This window comes from Oryctolagus cuniculus, chromosome 1 (assembly GCF_051225735.1).
Source record: "Oryctolagus cuniculus isolate XC-2025 breed Fujian yellow rabbit chromosome 1, ASM5122573v1, whole genome shotgun sequence".
NCBI classification, from domain to species: domain Eukaryota; kingdom Metazoa; phylum Chordata; class Mammalia; order Lagomorpha; family Leporidae; genus Oryctolagus; species Oryctolagus cuniculus.
Window position 1 is genome coordinate 223,503,162 of NC_142867.1, and position 8,322 is coordinate 223,511,483.

Sequence of the window (8,322 nt, forward strand, 5' to 3'; positions counted from 1 at the left end):
CCTCAAGAGTGCAGGACTGCTGGGGGAGGGAGGAGAGCAAGAGGAGAAAAGAGGAGCAACCAGTTCAGAGCTCTAGAGCTCTCCACTTCTCTACTTCAGAAGTCAGCACCACGGACAGCTCTATGGCCACTGACCAACAGGACTTTCTCTTTTCTGCCGGGCAGGAACTTCTTCCTTGTGACTTGGATACCTTTCTCCTTCCTTTGGCTTCTGGTCTTGGAAAAGTGCTTGGAAAGTGCTTCTCAAGGCAGATATGACTTTGATTATGATCCGACTGATTCAGATCACAAAGAAATACACACGCCACACACTGCTTTCTCATACATTTCTCTGTTTCCGTACCCAAATCCTTCCTTTATTCCTCCCTCCCTTTCCTTCTGTTTCTCCATCGTGACTAGCTCAGATCTGCCTCCTTGAGTTAAAATAGGCAACAACAGCCTAGCTAGTAAGGCAATTTTGAGATCAGTCGAGACAACCAAGTCAGGCAGCTTCAAATGCTTTTTCTTTGCTCTCCCATTATAAAGAATCTCTCAACATGGTTTATGTTTATGAGACTTAATGATGAGGATAATTTTTCCTTCTTCCTCTATCCCACCATACGCGGTCAATATCACCTTCAAGAAACAAAAATATATTCAATCCAACAACTGGTACTCAGAAGAGGAGAGAGAATTTTCAAAATTTACCAGGCAGCAAAAATTTCATTTGGAATCCCTTTATGATTGCTTATAATTCTAAAAATGTTGTAAAGCATGAGATATATGATGCTACTCTGTTTTTAAATTATAGGGAATTATACTTTGGAGAGCTTGACTAGCTTTCCAACATGCAGCTGGTCAATAGAGGATGGAGCTGGGAATTCTACACCTATGTCTAAGTTTAAAATCTTTACTGTGTCCTCTAGGAATAATTTCAAAGCCCTGGGGTGATTGGAAAGTGTTGGAATTTAATTAAGTCACTGCACCTGACCCTAAACATCAACTTAAATGGCTTTGACCATTGTATTATTTGAACCAGTGGAGGATTTAGTAGTTCTTGTCCCTAGAGGAGGAGGTGAGGGCTTTGCATGGACAGATTTAAGGCTCACCCGAGCCTTATGGTTTCTGAGTTTTGAATAAAACTCCAACCTTTCCAGGTCTTAGTTCATTTGCATTTGGCTCTGTTTAGCTTCTCTGTTTCTATGAAAAAAAGACTAAGAGGGCCATTTTAAAATGTCTCTGAAGATTCCTTGGTCATCAGAAAAGTTCTTAGCGCAAAGCATTCCTAATGACTTATGGAGAAAGCAATCAGAACCATATGGATAACATTTCTGCAGAAATACACATGGGTGGGAAAAGGTTTAGAGGCCAAAAATATATTTCTCTTTTTTTCTTCTTTGCCAAAGAAAGAACATTTAAAGCAGCTTGAGATATGTGAGAAATGTCTTGTTCTTTCTTTGGGGTGGGTGTTGGTGAGCAGCTGTTTGCTATTTCCACTGAATTTACTAAGGGCTTACATGGGGAGGAGTTGCCAAAAAATTAAGGTAGACTTAGGAAAGAACTTCCTGTCTGTAAATCTTGGAATGATACTAGAATAGGACCTTATTTTAAGGGAATTTCTAAGAAAAGGGATGTTTCATAGCATCCTACTCATAATACATTGGATTTGACAAACAAGGGATAATATTTTTAATGTTACAGACCAAATTTAAGATACCAACACTGCCTTTCACTCTTTTGTAGAAAATGTATTTACAAATATGCTCACAAAATTTTGCACAGAATTTCACTGAATCTCTCTTTACTGAGTTTACTCATGAATGAATATCACTGAACCCCATCTTTAGTATCTCTAGAATAGATGGCTTTTCTGGTCTCCAGCTTGACCTTAGTTTTTACAGGTTGAATCATTTAAATTTTAGCTTAAAAATTCGAAAGGAGAAGCCAGCAGGGAAATCAATAAGCAGGTAAGCAGTCATGTTTTATTCCTAGAAATATAGATAAATGTTTGATGATGAAATGGAGATTTTGCTACCCCCTCCTTAGATAAGAAGATATTTCTGTGTTTGTGCAGGACTCTGAGCCACCTGCTACTGCCTCAAAGGCTTAAATTTACAACTCCTATCAAATCCCAAAGGAGTTAAAATCCCTTAATCTGAGGTCCTTTGGTTTCAGAACTGACTGAATAAGTACAGAAAGAAGCCTACATTTCTTAAATGCCTACTAAAGTGAAGTGTGAAAGCTTTAGAGATGGATGTCTTGCCTGGTCTCTGCCTGCTCAAAGTGACATCTATTGTAGATTTATACTGTTATGATTGGCATAGTAGTTTGAGTGTCTTCCGAAGTCCCATGTACTGGGGGCTTAATCGCCAAAGTCTTATGTCAATTATTAATGGATTGCTGTTAACTAATGCTTAATAAATTAATGGTATAAACTTGATCTAATTATGATGTCTGGGGGGTGGGCCCAGTAGGAGGTCTTTAGGATTGTGAAAAATGCCCTTGGAAGGTAATTCTCATAAGAGGATTGATGATGAAAGCTGAGTTTGGGCTAGCTGTTCTCTCTCTCTCTCTCTCTCTCTCTCTCTCTCTCTCTCTCTCCTTCTTGGTTTTCCACATGATCCTCCACATGCATTCTGCCACCATCATCAGATGTCAGATTAATGGAGCTTCCTAAACTTGAGCTGTGAATCTCCAAAGCCATAAGCCAAAATAAATCTTCTCTCATGAGTAGCTTCCCTCCAATATTTCAGTTAAAGTAATGAAAAGCTGATTAGTACGCATATTAATGCCTAAATAATCACGGAACAGGATGCAGTTGGCATGTTCGGGGTCATTAGGAAATACTAGAAAAGCTAAGAGGAGGAAAATTTTGCCTCCATGTAATGTATGGCATTCTGTAACTGTCAAAAGCATTTCAATTTAGCTTTACAAGCAGTTAAATTAACAAGCACTAGCATTTGTTGAGTGACTACTAAATGTGAGTAGCACTCAAGCCTTTCATGACTCTCATTTAGGCTGTTTAAGAGCATCTTTTCATTGGTATGAAGTCAGTCATTCAATCTGTCTCCCTATCTCTATCTCTCCTAATCCCTCTTTGTCATCCCCTCTCTCCCTTCCTATTCTTAGCCCATCAAAACCATAATAAATAATATGATTGAAGTGAAATTCTCATTAATCAGTCTACTTTCCAAATTCTGGTGGACTTGTAACTGCATATCAAAGTCAGAATCATTCTGTCCAGAATTCAATGCTTTCATCATCAGACCTTTGTATTTTTTTGCAACCTTATTTATTCCTAGTCATCATGCTGTACCTTCTCTGTCAGCCACAATTAACTGTTCACTAGCTCTCAGTGCTGAGATTTTCTTTCTTCACACCTTACTCCTGCTGGTCCCTCTCCTTCCATTTCATGTTCTACCCAGCAGCCCTTTATTTCCGCCTGACTAAATCTGACCTCTCTTTAAATACACATACTATCTCTCCTACCACTTCAACTAGGATAAATCACACTTTCACATGAGAAGTACAAGGCTATGAAGGTGCTAACTTTCTATTTAATGTCATGTCCCCTCCTCCTCTACTTTCTTTTTTTTTTCTTTTTTTTAACTTTTATTTAATGAATATAAATTTCCAAAGTACAGAATATGGATTACAATGGCTTCCCCCCCTTAACGTCCCTCCAACCCGCAACCCTCCCCTTATCCACTCCCTCTCCCCTTCCATTCATGTCAAGATTCATTTTCAATTCTCTTTATATACAGAAGATCAGTTTAGCATACATTAATTAAATATTTCAACAGTTTGCTCCCACACAGAAACATAAAGTGAAAAATACTGTTTGAGCACTAGTTATAGCATTAAATCTCAATGTACAGCACACTAAGGACAAAGATCCTACATGAGGAGTAAGTGCACAGTGACTCCTGTTGTTGACTTAACAAATTGACACTCTTGTTTATGGCCTCAGTAATCACCCTAGGCTCTTGTCATGAGCTGCCAAGGCTATGGAACCCCCCTGAGTTCACTGACTCTGATCATATTTAGACAAGGCCATGGTCAAAGTGGAAGTTCTCTCCTCCCTTCAGAGAAAGGTACCTCCTTCTTTGATGACCCATTCTTTCCACTGGGATCTCACTTGTGGAGATCTTTCATTTAGTTTTTTTTTTTTTTTTTTCCCCAGAGTGTCTTGGCTTTCCATGCCTGAAATACTCTCATGGGCATTTCAGCCAGATCTGCATGCCTTAAGGGCTGATTATGAGGCCAGAGTGCCATTCTATGGGTCTGCTATTTATCTCACTTCCCATGTTGGATCATTCTCTCCCTTTTTTCTTCTATCAGCTAGTATTTGCAGACACTAGTCTTGTTTATGTGATCCCTTTGGTTCTTAGTGATCGCTGTTAAATATAAGAGTGGGAATAAGAGAGGGAAGAGATGTGCAATTCGGGACATGCTCAAGCTGACTTACCTCAAACAGTAGAGTTAGAAACATACCAGGGGATTCAAATTCAATCCCATCGAGGTGGCATGTACCAATGCCATCTCACTAGTCCCAGTGATCAATTTCTGTTCACAATTGATCATAATGATAGGACTCCTCCTCTACTTTCTAAACATACTGTATCTCTTTCAGTTATGAGAGTTTACCAAGTTCCTTCCTGCTTCTAGGCTCTTGTGCTAACTTTCTATTCCTAGCCAAGTCTTCCACCCTCATCAAGTCTCATTGTAAACATAACTTTCCTGAACCCAAACCAAGGCTATTAGTTCTCTCACAACCCTGGATGTCTCTTTCATTTTATGTATCACCCATATAATTAAACAATTATTGGTAGCATTGTTTACAGTGCTTTTTCTTAGTTAAAATTAAAACTCAAAGACATAAAGGATACCTTCATGATGGAAGTTTGATATATAAAGATACGGGAAACACATGTTAACTATTGCCTATGTCTCAGAAATTACTCTGTATGTTTCATGAATATTAATTCATTTAATCCTTCAAAAAGACCTGTGATGTCACTAATGTTCTTACAATTATCATTCTCATTTTGAGGTGAGGATAACTGAGGTACAGAAGATTCAATAAATTGCCCAATATCACATACAAAATTAAGATTCAAACCCAGACTATTACGCTATACCATCAAATATATGACCGCAAGGCTATGTAGCACTTTATGTGGGAAAGACCCAGGATATATTTATCCAAAACAGAATTCTTCTCAGTTTCAAGCTTTATGTATATGTATATTATTTCTCTCCTGAATCTGAATGGTTCTTCACTTTTTCCTTTTCATGATGGCTGTTTGCTTATGTGGACCTTGCCTTAGGTATTCCCAGCTGTCAGTTGTGGTATTTTAGCAAGCATAGTGAAATTCTGGAGCCATGCTCCCTACTAACTCATTTACCAGAGTTGTACCTTTGGATCTCACATCAATCTGTCCCAGCCACAAGAATAAAAGTGTTTGGATATAAGCATATGCACACTGATTTTGCTAGACATGGCTGTCCTTTATGCCTGCATTTGCCCACTTTCATTTTGCTAAAGTTCCAACTTTCATAGCTTGGGTCTACTAACGAGACCTTTGTCCTGATGACATGTAATTTATAAAAAGTGTTCCAGAGGATTCACGCCATAGCATAGCAGGCTATGCCTCCTTCAGCAGCACCCACATTTCATCTTGGTGCTGGTTCAGGTCTCAGCTGCCTCTCTTCTGATCCAGTTCTCTGCCTATGGCCTGGGAAATCAGTGGAAGATGCCCCAAGTGTTTGGGACCTTGTACCAGTGTGGGAAACCTGATAGAAGCCCTTGGCTCCTGGCTTTGGATTGACCTTGCAACAGCTGTTGTGGCCATTTGGTGAGTGAAACAGCGAATGGTAGTCTTTTCTCTTTATCTCTCTCTCTGTCTGCAGCTCCACCTCTCAAATAAATAAATGTTTTTTTTTTTTAAAAAGGAGATTACAGAAAAACACTATCCTGTTGGCTGAGGCCTAGTGAATATCCTTATTTCAAACTCCTTCAATATCCTATTTGAATTAATAATTCAGAAATTTTTGTAACATTAGATAGCCTATCCCTTACTTTGTTTTTTGAAATTTTTACCTTTTTACAATGACTGAAAATGAGGCAAACACAGGAGGTGGTCCACTTTACAGAAAAGTAAAGAGGTTCATAACCATAGAATGACTTGCATGAAGATTACACTCTGTCTTGAGGGACCAAAAGCTTGAGCATGATATTAAAACTCATTAAGGGGCCGGTGCTGCAGCTCACTAGGCTAATCCTCTGCCTGCAGCGCCAGTACTCCGGTTCTAATCCCGGTTGGGGCACCAGATTCTGTCCTGGTTGCTCCTCTTCCAGTCCAGCTCTCTGCTGTGGCCCAGGAGGGCAGTGGAGGATGGCCCAAGTGCTTGGGCCCTGCACCCACATGGGAGACCAGGAGGAAGTGCCTGGCTCCTGGCTTCGGATCTGCGCAGTGCGCTGGCCATAGCGGCCATTTGGGGGCTGAACCAATGGAAGGAAGACCTTTCTCTCTTTTTTAAAATCTTTTAAGGTATACAGATTTCATTCATTTCATATATGCAGAATTAAGAACATAGTGATTTTTCCCACCCTCCCTCCCACCCATAATCCCAGCCTTCTTTCTCTTCTCTCTCCTATCCCCACTGTTAATTTTTACAAAGATCTATTTTCAGTTTACTTTATACTCATAAGATTAACCCTATACTAAATAAAGATTTCAACAAATAGTATGAAGAAAAAAAAAAAGCACTGTTCCTCAACAATAGAGATGGGCTGTAAACAATAATTGAATCTCAAAATGTCAGTCACTGAATAATGAATCTTTTCCCACTCTATTCTGTCCCAGTAACTGCTAAAAAGCATGCCAGCTCTCATTCTCTGCCAGATGACACTAGGGGGAGCCCTACATAGGCTATTTTTAGCTTTTCGACCTCACATTTATCCCCCTCTTCTGCTAATTGCACCTTTATTTATGTTTGGAGAACTACCCTTCTAAGTTTCTCACTTCACTGTGTTCTAGAGGTGATACACCTACCCTCTAAGACACATGACCAAGGCTGACCAATCAGTGTTCTATCCCAGTGGTTACTGTGATTGGGTCAGAGATGAGGATTAATATAATTTGGTCCAGTTAGAGTGACCTTGAAAACACATGGTAGGACTATTATAAAAAAGTACTCCTTAGCACTTAGTTCACAGGATTTGACTCTAGAGTTCCATCACAATGAGAAAGACTGATCAGAAATGAAGGCAACATGGAAATGAACTAATCAGAAAATGGATCCAGTGGATTCTGAAGTCATGGAAAGATGCTTAAAGCTGTGCAATCTTTTCATAGTATGCATTTCCATGAACTTTCTGAAGACCCTCTCATCTGTAGAGATTTCAAAAATTTTAGCACCAAAATTAATTTATATTTAAATTCCATTTTCACTAGCTTTTTCAAGTATCTTCACATAATTTGGAGATAACTCAAAGTTATGTAGTATTATATGAATGAAGGGAAATTATTCTGGGTGGACCATGTAAATTATTTTATCTTCTAAAAGCAGAGAGTTGAGGCCAATACTGCAATGTAGCAGGTAAAAGGTGCCACCTACAATGTTTGCATTCCATTTGGATGCCGGTTCCAGTTCTGGCTGCTCCACTTCTGATACAGCTCCCTATTGATGGTCTGGGAAGGCAGTGGAAGACAGCTCAAGTCCTTGGTCCTCTGTGCCCACCCAGAGAGACCTGGAAGAAGCTCCAGGCTCCTAACATCTGATCAGCCCAGCTCCAGACGTTACAGCCATCTGGGGAGAAAACCAGCCAATGGAAGATATTTCTCTCTCTCTCTCTTTCTCTGTAACTCTGCCACTCTGCCTTTCATATAAATAAATACATCTTCAAAAAAAATGCAGAGAGTTTTCTTTGGGTCTTTGAAGAAAAAGAAGTCTGAGAAATGTATTCCAACTAATCTGACGGAAAGCAGACTCCCAGGTTGTGTGGCACCATGTATGAGAGGCAAGGAGCATCCATGGCAAGGAGTAATGAATGACCTCTAGGTCTGCCTGACTGACAGCTGGGAGGAAAACAGGAACCTTAATCCAACAACCACAAGGAAGTGAATTCTGCCAACAATGAGTGAGTTTGGGAATGGACACAAGTCCCAGATGACAACTGCTAGTTGATTTACTAATTTAAGTCTGATGTTACCCGGACAGAAGAATCCACACAATCTATGTATGAACTTCTCAGCCACAGAAACTGTGAAACAATAAATATGTGCATTTTAAGCTACTAAATTTGTTGCACAGCAATACAAATCTATAAAGATAGTAG